The following is a 13,364-nucleotide window of genomic DNA, read 5'->3' as shown; positions in this document are numbered from 1 at the left end:
CACCAACCCTGCTTCCCTTTCTTCTTTCTCATAACATGGATGCACTCATAGTCTGTGATGGTGTTGTCAGTAATGAGCCGCCCTGGAACGAAAGCACTTTGCTCCTTGGAAATGATCTCATCTAAAATCTCACTAGGACACACTTTATTTGGCAGTTTTATGGATGTTAAATACCATTGGGTGAGTTACTTTTTATTGGCATTGGAAACATCTCACATTATGGCAGGGCAATGTTTCACAAAAGACAGTTAGCCAACACTATAGAGCAAAGCTTGTAAATAACATTAAAAATGGCTTCTTTGCTTTCGTACACCATCGCCTGAGCATCCTCCAGTGTAGTAATCTTGTTGTGTGCCCGTCACGCAGTTGATTAGGCATGGAAGAATCATGTGTTTTGATCCCCAACCTGCAACCAATCAACATGTCATCTTTGTCGTGTCATGATCTCCTCACACTATAACAGTTCATTATGTTGTCGAGCCAACTCCTTCTCACCTGGTGACGAGCCCCGATACAAGGAGTTACTCTTCCCTCTCTCAAACTCCTTACGGACCTTTTTAATTTGCGTCTAACATCTCTGATCTTCTTAGACTTCCAATCACCAAGGTGGCTATGCATGTGAATAAGATTAGGTCTACGAGACAAAAATATCTGCTATCTTCCATGAAATCATTGGACACCTCAGCCTCATTAGTCTTTTTCTTATTTAAGGTTTCCTGATCCACCTACATGAGGAGTGTATCCCCCACCCCCAATTTCCATTCCCTATATTTCTATCCATGTTCACACACCTATAAAGAGTGTCTATGCCATGTCCCGGGCCCCATTGAAAGGGTGCACCTCTGCTAGCTACGACGTCGCCCCTAGCATTAAACTGGCACAACGCTACTGTAACCCTCCTACTGCCCAACTTATTTGGAGGTGTCACCTCCTCCCTTTTTTTACTTGCTCCTCCTCCCATTTTCTCATATTCGTTGTGAGATCCCAAAGGATCTCCATATCCATGATACGGCGCACTCCCCAACTTTTCTTACAAGTTGGCATCCTCAACTCACCATACGAAAGTCCCCCCTGACTATCTCTTTCTGACGGTGTCAGACGGTACAGTTCTGCATGCCCAAACAAACCGTGGGAGAAAAAAAATAAGGCAATGATTCATGATGGATATCATAAAACACATCCTCCTTTGTTCTTGTTGATTCTAGCCGAACCCACCTCATCAATGGCTCGGGCACATCAATCCACAATCGTGTTCTCAATGCTTCCCCATAGGCAAAGCCCTTTGCGTCCACATATACCCCAATGACCTTTCCTGAAGTTTTGATATCTTTTCTAGACATGGAGGGCATCGAAGATTGAAGGGTAAATCGATCACCCTTGTCTAGATCTGCATCATCTCAAATTTGAGGTCTGAGGGCCGCGATCTCACATCAAAAATCAACAACACAACCGCGTGTTTCCCCGCCATCCACGGACCTCCCTCAAAGATCCCATCGTTGTCCTTTTTTTCCTTCAAAACTTGCCACAAACATGTTGTCCCCCGACTGAGCTAAATGAGAGACCCCTCAAGTTGCCCTAGGCAGGACGAAGAGCATCAGTAATGGTGTTGACATGCAACACCTTCCCAACCACCGCCACTATCGGTTCCCCTTGTTCCTCCTCTTGATCATCCACAACTAGCTTTGCACTCTCCCTATCCATCGGATTCATCATCTTTTCCACACCTTCCTTCTCTTTTCCAGTCGCCGCTGAACTTGCCATCTCCGGCGATCCCCCTTAAAAAACCCCAACCCTTGAACCACACGTGTGCACCAAGGGCGGGTAGGGTCACTAGGACCCCTCTTGTTCACCCCAAGCGCAGGAACCGGAGACGGAGGAGGGAGCGAAGGCAGAGGGAGTCACGTAGAAGAATCACTTGATCGCGTCATGGGAGAAGATCGCCCGTGAGCCACTGCTCCACTCAAAACCATAGAAAATAGATGGAGCCCGAATACACGGCCCATTGGACCATCATTGCTTATCTGTTATATCACAATTTCTATCTTAGTTAACTATGTGTTCTTTGTTCAAATTCAAATATTTCAATTTTTTTGCTCGGTATATGCAAATCTTGTGGGGTGGCGAGAAACGCGGATACCAGACAGTATCCAAATTTTCGCCCGGTAGCCAAACCCTGACGAATACCCATTATACATTTCACTCGCAAAAAAATACCTGTTATATATTTAAATATTTATTCAAGAACATCACTAAGTAATGATACAAAAGCAGGCAACAGCTAACTCGAGGAGCTCAGGTGAGGTCATCTTCAGTTAAAAACGAGCGCAGCGGCGGCCACGCCCAGCGAGGAGTAGCCCGGGCCGGCGACCCCAGCCACGCCATTGTTGGAGGAGTTGCCGTATTGGCGCCCTGGAGATGGATGGCCAGGCACAAGCAGACGACGAGCAGCACGAGGAGAGAAAGGTGGTCCATCTTGATGATCTTGCTCTGCTTCTCAAGCTTGATCGCTCTCGTGTCGAACAACACAGGTTTTGGACACCTTGGGGTCTTGGACAAAGCAAGAAGAAGAGAGAAATTTGACTAGTTCTTTCAGGCTGGAGCGTCGTTTCACCCGCCAAGTGGTACGGTTTCTGGTGTCGTGCACTCGTGCTGAGCTGAACCAAGCTAGGATGTTGGCATTGCGAATCCGTCTAACAAAGGCTTGTTTCTGGCTGCATCTCTGGCGACTGCGTCAGAGAGATTTCGACTATTTTTTGTGCTAGGCGGAGGAGCCCGTTGACAAGGTTACTCTTTTATTTGTGTTGGCGGGACGTGCAAGGCACCGGACAGCAACGATGCCCAAGCCAAGAGCTGGCAGACCAGAAGAACCACGGGATACAATCACAAATGTTTCTGCTACAGCCCTGTCACCTCTGTGCTTCCACTCTGCTGGCATTGGATCATTTAGAAAGAGGGCGCCAACATGACATCAGAGTACAAATAGCCAACAGAGGAGATTTCACAATTCCTTCAAACAGTGTTGTTCATAAGCAGATTTGATGGAGTAAAGAGAGGATGAGAATTACCAAATGAACCTTTGTCGTTGCTCTCTCTTCATCGCTGAAATAGAGCGCTAAGCTGTTGTTTCGTCAAAAGAAAAACAGAAAACAAATGAAGTGATCTTCCTGTGGCATGGACTGGGCATCGATGAGTACAGTTATACACTAAAAATGAATTAGCATCTACCTCACCTGCAAAGTTTCAGCATGTGTTTTTGATCTTCTGGTACCACAAAGAACGTGAAATTAGATTATCATCTAGTTAAATTGCCAAGCTTGAAAATTTGCACATATTTTGCCCGTGCTACTTGTAGAGTTGACCACAGTCTACAAAGTTAAAACGATGACTTCCACCAATGTCCCCCGGCTCTGCTCAGGACAAGTTTGGCAAACTTCCATTTGGGTTTGGAACATCACTGTACCTTCCAAGTTCTTATTTCCTTCCCTATTTTCATGCTAGGATTAGTTGCGACCAGAGATTTTCATTTCCTGTGTGCATAATCAAGCTGGACGAGCTCCCACATCTTCAGCTAGGTACATCCGCTTAGATTCTATTCTAGAATACTGAAAGTCAGAAACAACTTCCGCAAAATAGACTGTCACATACAATAGTTAGTTGGTGCTCCCTCCACTTTTATCCGGGCTTGGGACCAGCATTGGCAGTGTTACGCACCCTCACCCACCCCATACATACGCTTCACATATAAAGAATAAATCTACAGAGGCAAATATGAAACATGTCAACAGGGCAAACAATACAAACTGTAAATAGAGATGCAAACAACATACACAGCTCACATCAAAATGAGATGCTCAGAAATGGTTAAGAAAATGACCTACTGAGACTCTTTTTTGCACACAAATAACACACACAAAATGCAAGGCTATGAAAACAAACCCATCGACAAAACGATATCCCTTTCAAAGGAAATCATACAAATAGAAGCTACCGCCAAGCAAAACTCAATCTATCCAACATAAAAGACTTGTGCGCCGATATAAAATAATAAAACATAAATAGCAAATTCTCATGACTATTAATTGCATAAATTGCAGTTATATTAATTAGCTCAACTATTTCACGCAGATGAGGTCAGCATACACAAATTAACACCTTGCATCATGACTGTACAGTATCACACTAGAAATTCCGACATGCACCAAATCTGAGACCCTGTCAAAATAAGTATCTAATATAATTAAGACAGCCATACTCACAACAACGATGGATAAAAAGTTGATATGAACATATAATTGATATGTTTAGCTAAGTTGTTGAATTGATAGCTAAGTTGAATGCAGCAAAAAAAAAACAGAAAATGTAGGAACTTGCATTTCAGATGTGTGCTAATGAACATACAATATAGGCACTAAAATTGTTTTGGACAAAATCGCAAACAAAGGAAACATAAAATTGAAGAACACGTTATCACAACAAAGCTTATAAATGTAAAAAAATCAGTTAGTACCTTCAACTATCTGAAGAATAAAATTGAAGAAAATATCTGAAGTATTAGCATCCAAGTCATACCCAAGAAAACAAAGCAAAACATATCCGTCTGTATCATTCCAGTATTCTTAAATGAGAAGGCCTCTTTTGGAGGGGTCATTTTGCACACAATAGCACACAACATGTCAGATTAACACAAATTAACAACATGTCCCAACCAAGAAAGATAACTAATTCAGGAAACAAAGATACGAAATATTGTAAGGCATAAGCACTCCCAACTTTTACTATTAACTGAACAATCAACTATTCCTATTCAAAATCATCAATTATATGGGAAGAAACTCAACAATCAACTATTCATGTTCGAAATTATCAATTATATAGAAAGATACTGCCACAATTGCAAGGGACAAAACTAAACGAAGGCATATACTGCAACACTCTGACTTATTATGCACACACTGAACACAAGAGAACTGTATACCAGATGAAAACACAAATCCACATTAACAGATCAAAGCCATGTAAGGTGCTACTGAATCAAGAACCGGCGCAAGATTTTTAATGGACACAAACACTCGCATTTATAGAAAGATAAACGATTCACTTCAAAACAAATCATACACACCGTCCAAAAAATGAATCATACACATTGATTACAAATAGGAACTGTAACATCTTTTAAGAGGCACGATTCAATCAGTCAAATACAAAAAAGTACTACCTCTGTTCATTTTTATAAGACGTTTTAGACATTCAGACACTGTTTAAAACAATACAAAACAAGCTGTCTGAAACGTCTTATAAAAACAAACGGAGGGAGTAGTTCTGTATATCATAATGCACTAAAGAAAATACACAACACCTATAGAGATCTAAAAAGAAGTGCACTGCAGCTAACAAATACACCGCCCAAGTCCCAGACCAAACCAAATTCAACTTCTCAAGCTTGCAATTGTTACAGTTACATCAAAAGGCCAAACTAATATCAGGTACTTGACTGTCCGGTAAACCGAGTGAACATTCTTCAAATAGTTGTTATTTTCAACAAATCAAAATGCCGCCAAAGCTTTGAAAAGAGACCAATAACTAACCGGGACAAAAGGTCAACATGCAAAATTAACACCTTGATAATTACCACAAGCACACTTCAAATTCAGCCATGCACCAAATTTGGGACAATGCAGAGCCAAAAAAGTTGATGCACGATGCACCATTTAAGATAAAATAGCCATTTTCAAAACAATGCTATAACAACGGAAAAAAATAGTCCTTCCGTTTCTTTTTGAGAAGTATCAAACATCTACAGTATCAAATACAATATGAAAATATATTCTATGATGAATCTTACTGATATTGTTTTTGTATTGTGAATGTTGGTGTTTTCTTTTCTACATACTTTTTGTATTGTGAAAGTTTTGACTTAAAAACAGATAGAGGGAGTACCAAATTAACTTGACAATGGTATGATATATGAACTTTGAGTAAAAATGTATGGCCTAGTTTGTACAACACGAAAAGATGTCTGGAAGAAAGTTAAATATATGAACTCACATTTCGGAAAGCATGGTGCTACTGAACCTACGAGAGCTACTTATTTGCAAAATTATAGGCATGTAATAGTTGTTAAGTTTAGAAGAAAGAACTGTTGGAGTACGTAATGGGCCTAATGGGCCTGGGCTGGCGGTATAGCCTGTTAGTCTTAGGGTTAATTAGAGATAAGGGTCGCTTGCTTAGGGGTCAAGTAAGCCTTGCTGGGGAGTCAAGTAAACCTCTCTATATAAGGGGAGGAGATGTATCAATCTAGTCAAGCAAGAATTAAGAAGGAAATCCCTTCCATCTTGCCCGGCCGTGGGCAAAAGGCCCCCGGCCGGCCCTCTCGCGCCCTCCTTCTAGCAGCGCCATAACAAAATACAAATAGGAGAAACATACATTTTTAACAACACAACAGTAAAGATTGAAAAAAACAACATATATTATATTGTCATTCAAAATGCAACAGATGAGGAAAGAAAAACACTGTCTAATAACAATCTGGTACAAATCAATTTGACATTCACGTACAAGTATAGTACTTAGTAATTGGATCACAAGTAGAATCAGTAAAAGATTGTTTACTGTACACATAAGTTATTTAACATTATAAATTAACAACGTACAAGATGGTGACTGAACTGCACAGAACTACATAGCGATCAAGACTAAACAAACTCTTTCTCAAAATAAATCTCTATGTCAACAGTGTCAATAAGATGTGCAAACATGAAATAAACGGCAGTACGAACTAGCTTGCCCACCTAATTCTCAACAAAGAAACTTGTAAGGTATTACCTGGCGATGAATAAAAATGTATTTGAGTTTGTTAAGGATATACACGCAGCACATCAAAAGATTTTAAAATATCTTAAAGCGGTGCAACATGGGGATAGGGAACAGAGCTCAAATCCAGACTAGAACAAAACAACAAGAGGGTTAGGGGCATACCAAGACTGACCAAACATTTATTATTAGCAAAAAACTGAAAATGCAGTACAAACAACAAATACCGATAGGCCAGAAAATTCTATTTAGACACATGTACAGCATAACAGGCTTAAAAGGAAACTAAGAACTCATATGAACAAATCAAGTTTTTTGAACTAAAATAAAAAGCTACCAACTTATATACAACTGGTCACCAAGGCTGAGAAATTAAAACCCCTATGATGTATTTTCCAGGTGACTTCTATCTAACTAAATAATAAAGCGTAGAATGTAGCAACACCTACTTGGCTCGTAACATCATCCTAACCATTAAAAAATCATGTGAATAGTGACCAGTAGCAAGATAAATAATTTCAACAGATAGCATAATTCTATGTCAAGCAAAAGAAAATTAGAACTGTAGGAATTGGAACTCAAGTAACAAGTTAAACGGCACAACATTATTTACATTATTCAGGAAAAAGCGTCAAAACTAGATCATGCAGACAATTTAAGAGTAGTTAAGCACAACAAATAAATCGTATTTTCTGTTAAGACTGCTCTAGTTAGTCAAGAGGATAAGACTCAGCTAGTTGCTGAGCTAATAAGAACTAGTAAACAAACAGAAGCCCACATCCAAGGACGCAAAAGGAACATCAGGTCATATACAACAACTGCACTGTTCAGACCTAAGAGATGAATACAACACAACGAATCAGGGACAAGTAGTTATTCAAATAATCTCACAGCATAATAAAATGTTTTTATTTTGAAAACAAGGCACCTGAAAATTACCGTACATACCATGCTTATGCTTATCATCTGAACAAAATAAGGAGGGAAGGAAAGCTAAATCACATGCAAATAAATCTTCTACCAAGCTTGAAAGTTGCAGTATGTGCCATATAATCTCAATTCTCAACCAGAGGGGGGGGGGGGTGTTAAATCAGAACTTATTGCATGTTAATCAAGTTCCAAAAACAGAACTAGAATCTTAATTCACTGACAAGGTGGAAACTATAAGAGTGAAAATAAATTGTAAACAACATACGCGTAGAACTACGATTAGACCAACGCCACTTATCACTATATTGCCTTTGAATACTTGCTCAAAACTGTTACAGATCATATAAGGTGTTCCATGAACAGTATAAGATCTTAACTGACACTAACTAGGTTGGGAACTCAAGAGTAAAAGCAGACTGTAAATAATTCAAACATAGAACTCTATATATGGACTAACATAGTTATCTCACAGTATTACCCTCACATTAACATGAACTTCAAGCTTATAATACCAAACTACGTAAAATAGCAACATAATATGATACTCATGAATGATATATGTGAAATCAAGATTAAATGCAAGCACCCCATGTGATAATTAAAATTAATCTTCTGCATATGGACAGCACAACAAGCACCATATTTCACAGTTAAACTGATTAAACGGATGATCGGACAACATAACGATGGATAACGTAACAAAGTTCAAAATGTTAGGTCAAAAGTCATCATTGTTAACTTGAGATGATGAGAACTACAAAAGCAGGATGTTCCCAACAATATCCACTGAATTTGCATGGATGAACAATGAATAAAAATGTAACTTATGCAGGAAAAAAGAACATCACGCTATGAAATTCAGTTGCTATTTGGTTACAGCTTTTATACACCAAACAAAATGAAGACGAAGGGCTAAATTATGGCATCCATATATCATTCAACAATTACATCGGTTACAGTAAGCAACATCAGAACAGATGCATAATTGACAGTTGTGTACAACATAAATTGCATTAGAACATACTAATCATAAAAACATGGCTACAGATTACAATAAGAGTACTAATTATCAGGCTAAGACTAATCCAACACCGGACAGAGCATGAAACCGGCTGAAGCCCAACCGAATATCCATGTAGAAAATCAAACGCACAAGCTAGTGATCAGAAGGATTGGTAGAATCCCACACAGTAACCAGCATCTGAATAGACCTTGACATACCACTCCAGAAAAACACAGCAGCAGTAAACTAATTTTGCAGACACAATCCAATAGTTTCTTCACTCTAGTTGAAAGAACCTTCAAACAGATCACTTCAAAAGCAAAACTTCCATGTTCATTTGAGGTACTTCCCAAGATAATTACGTCTAGAATGCAAACACAACCTCCGATTTTCCTAGCAATCTTGAAATGAAACCAACCAAAAGTTGACACCAAAATATAGCCACTGAAGAATCACACCTCCACCATGAGCATGTGCACACAGTTCAAGAAAGACATATCCCAGCTCTACCTTCGTAACATGGTAATATAGCACAATCCTTTTCATATATAATCTGACATGTATAGGCTGCTAGGCGAAAGCAAATATATCCGGATAGACCTAGCAAACCTTTTTCCAACTTCCTCTAATTCTTATTGAGTCTGACTATGTATGAATGAACGGGATCAAAGGCAAAAATACTGGAGAATTTTGACTGTCTGAACTGTCGCCAACCCACTGTTTTTCGCCGCAAAAATATGAAGCACTTTGTACGCAGAACATTACTGAATCACCTTGAATTGAACAGAAGAATCGAAACTGAAACCACAACCTTCAATCTCTCATTCGGATCATGTCAAACATCTCCACGGGACCAACTAAACCGACCAGGCCAATCCGCCATAACGAACAGAACTGAAACCAAACGAACTGCTCCACGTATCTATACCAACATAACTCGTAATTCGCGCCAAATATAATCTCCGTTACTCATCACAACCTTAAATCAAATCAGCAAATATGATACACGACCCTAAATCACATCGCAATCAGAGCATGATGGATCCCTAAATCAGATCAGAAGTCAAAGCAAAATAGATTAGCCGCGACCCTAAATCAAAGCAGCAAGGTTCAGAACACGTACGGTACCAATATCAACGAAACAGACGAGAAACCACCGGGACTAAGAACTCGACGGAAGGAGCACCTCAACCAAGACAGAACGCTCGCCTGGAATACAATCAAACGAAGAACAGCGAGCAGAGCGCGAGATCGGGACCGATTACGAATACCATACCTGCGACTTACCCAACGACGAGAGGTGGAAGAGGAGAAGACAAGTCAATCAAATCCTCCGATGCGGGGAAACCATGGGGGGCTTGTGTGGTATTTCTATAGGGGGGCGTGGAGCTGATGGCGGCGATGGGTTTCCGGGAAAGAGTCGGTGCGCGCGGTGGCGGTTTGACCTTTTCCAGTCGTGGTCGGAGACGAACCGACGTCGGAGGGCCACGCGGGTTTGGTGGCAAGGGGAGCGCTGGGTCTGGGTGGGCGGTGGGCGGGGCGGTTGCTGGGTTGCTGCTATCGTTATCCCGTGCGTGGCACGACTGTGTTCTTATCGGTTGATGACGGGCACGTCACACACGTGGTAGGGTGGGTCCATACAAATGTAAAAACATACTCATTTTTTTATTATTAAAATAATAATTTTGAGTTGCGAATCAACCTATGGTTGGATGGTTAAAAGAACAGTGGTATTCCAGCTCACTAGGGTATTGGTGCTCTCAAGATGATATGCCAGCATTGTGTTAAAAGTAATGACTTTGAGTTAAAAAAAGCCTTCATCAATAGGTCTTGTAAACGAAAAAAACACCAATAATAAGGCGTTATCTTGGACGGGTTAGGCTGGTCATAATGCGGAGTAACTTAGACTAGTAATTAGTAACATGTATATGTTACGCCAGTTTTAGCAGATCCCGCAATCAGTGCGGTTCACGAAACGCGTATAAGGGCGCCCATAAAAAAATTTACGGTACCGCGAGCGCTCCTGCGGAACAAATCCCGCAAATGCATCCCACTACCTTAAATTTTGCATAGCATCAAACACATTACACATTTCAATGATATCAACCAAATGAAATCATAATATAAATTCAACATACATATAAATGGTCCGAAAAGCAATTCACAATACAATAATAGTTTTTATTACAACAAATGTTCAATTCAAATAATTATTAGAACACAGTGCCGGCATATCTCACACGAATAGAAATGAAGAAAAATGGGGATCTAATCTTCGCTCATAGAGTTGCCACCAATACTCAATGAGATCGTGCTGGAATTGGTTGTGCGAATCACGGTTCTCGATCTTCCAGTAGGTCTTAAGAAATGCACTGATCTCTTTTGCGTCCCTGGTGGGCTTCACACGGCTACCAACATTGTCATAGTTGTACTCCAAGCCCAAATCACTCTTATCCTCAACGATGATGTCGTGTAAAATTACACAAGCAATCATGATATTTCTGAGTGATTTTTTATCCCAAAAGCGAGCAGGACCTTGAACAATGGCAAACCGAGCTTGCAACACACCAAATACCCTCTCAATATCCTTTTGGCAAGCTTCTTGTGTTTCGTCAAAAAAAATTGTGCTTCTTGATTTTAGGGTCACTAATGGTCTTCACAAATGTTGACCATGATGGATAAATACCGTCGGCAAGATAATACCCCATGGTATAGTCATGGCCATTGATTGTATAGTTGCAAGCCCGAGCTTTGCCACTAGCTAGCTGAGCAAACAAATGAGATCGTTGCAGAACATTGATATCATTGAGAGACCTCGGCAAACCAAAGAAGCAATGCTAGATCTATAGATCATGTGAAGCCACGGCTTCAAGCACGATGGTGAGTCTATGTTTGTGACCGGTGTATTGCCCTGCCCAAGCCACCGGGAAGTTCTTCCACCTCCAATGCATGCAATCAATACTACCTAGCATGCCCGGCCATCCCCTTGCTCCGTTCATTGCCATGAGGTTCTTTGTGTCTGCTTCAATTGGAGTTCGAAGGTACCCCGGGACAAAAACCCGGATGACTGTCTTCGCAAAGACACTGACACATTTGATGGTGGTATCTTCGCCAATGCGAAGATATTCATCTGCATAGTGGGCGGGAACACCATATGCAATCACTCTCATCGCCATCGAATTTTTTATATGCACTAAAGCCAATCAAAACGGGGGCATTCCTACACTGAGCGAAGAAACGTCAATTTTGCTCGCAAGCTTTGACGAGCGAACTAAAAGTGACATATACATTTGATATTATCTACGAAAGAGGTGAGCCAGATATGTCGGTATCTCAGCAAAGTAGTCTTTCATGAGCATCTTGTCACCGAGAGCTCGGTTGCGGGGAATGCATAGCCAGCCGACCATGGATCCACGCCACGATTTCTTCGGCCCCGCCTCAAATTCGTCGACGAGATACAACAACACTAGGTTGTCATCATCATCGTCAAGGGATCATCTCTTCTATGTACGAATCATCGGACGAAGACAACGAGGATGAACTCCAATCCATCTATAAAATGCATGCAAAATGGCCATGAATTTCACCTGATCCTACTCCATTCCAAATTGAGCACAAACCCGCGGGTGTTATACATACCTCAACCGAAGCAAAGTCGCGCCACCTCTTTGTTCTCCCCGGCCGACCGAAGCAAAGACGCGTGGCGCCGCCCCTTTCTTCTCCCCGCCGGACAAAGCAAAGACGAGTCGCCTCTTCCTCCGACGCGCGCCACTCATAGGTGTCGGAACCAACCAGGTCTGCAAGCTACAACCCCATGCACCAAGCTCCGAGGCGGATCCATGGCGCCGGCGACAGCCGTGAGGGGCGGACACAAATAGGTACACCCCCCCAGCACAGAAACAAGGTGGAATGGATGCGGCGCAGGGCAGCCGGGGACAGCGAAAAGGGGCGGGGATTTGCGGTAGCGACGGGGAGTGGAGGCGGGAACTGAAGTCGGCAGAAGTGGGTTCGCGCCAACAGAAAGGGGGGCCGGCAAAGTCGGGTGAAATCTCGTAGATATGGAGGAAATGCGTCCGTAGATTCGGGATCCCACAAAAAAATTGGGACAGCGGATTTGGAGAATCTAGTCGGGACAGGTATACGGTATCGATCCCGCAAACTGGCGGTTATTATACTGGATGGCTCGGTTTTACGCGATCTGCTAGAGATGCTCTTAGTAGTCTATTGTTATTACCTCTATAGTGGGTAGTGTCATAGATGTGATAACACAGAGTGCTTCATTTATTACTTTATAGAGTCATTTTACATTGGGAACCACTATACTATGGTAACATATTATGTTACTCCATTTGCATCTCTCCTCATTAATTACTTGTCACATCATACTTTTTATCTATGTGACATGCATGTTATTATTTATGTTACTTCCTCTATGTAGCCTTAGTAGAATTGTCATTGTAGTGCTATTACCAAAAAAATATTTGCTATGTTGAAAAAAAAAATTGTCATGCTAGTAGAAAGATTTTCAGTCATTTGCCATACCGCAGTAGAATAAATTGCCCTGCATTTCAGGGATTTTGCCATGATGCAACATAGAGAATTGTCGGGCTAAAGGAAAAAA

General features: G+C 41.2%; 1 long non-coding RNA gene across 1 annotated transcript; it reads right to left on the bottom strand.

The window, feature by feature from the left end:
- Positions 1-2,202: 2,202 nt before the first annotated feature.
- Positions 2,203-10,294, bottom strand: LOC125508607. Its single transcript, XR_007283635.1, has 2 exons — positions 3,231-10,294; positions 2,203-3,117 (listed from the first exon to the last, which is right to left on the bottom strand). It is a non-coding gene; the product is annotated as an uncharacterized LOC125508607 (long non-coding RNA).
- Positions 10,295-13,364: the final 3,070 nt, after the last annotated feature.

The sequence above is a fragment of the Triticum urartu genome, chromosome 5 (genome assembly GCF_003073215.2).
Source record: "Triticum urartu cultivar G1812 chromosome 5, Tu2.1, whole genome shotgun sequence".
In the NCBI taxonomy this organism is placed as follows: domain Eukaryota; kingdom Viridiplantae; phylum Streptophyta; class Magnoliopsida; order Poales; family Poaceae; genus Triticum; species Triticum urartu.
Note: the sequence above shows the minus strand (reverse complement) of the source record. Positions and strands in the feature narration are given on the sequence as shown.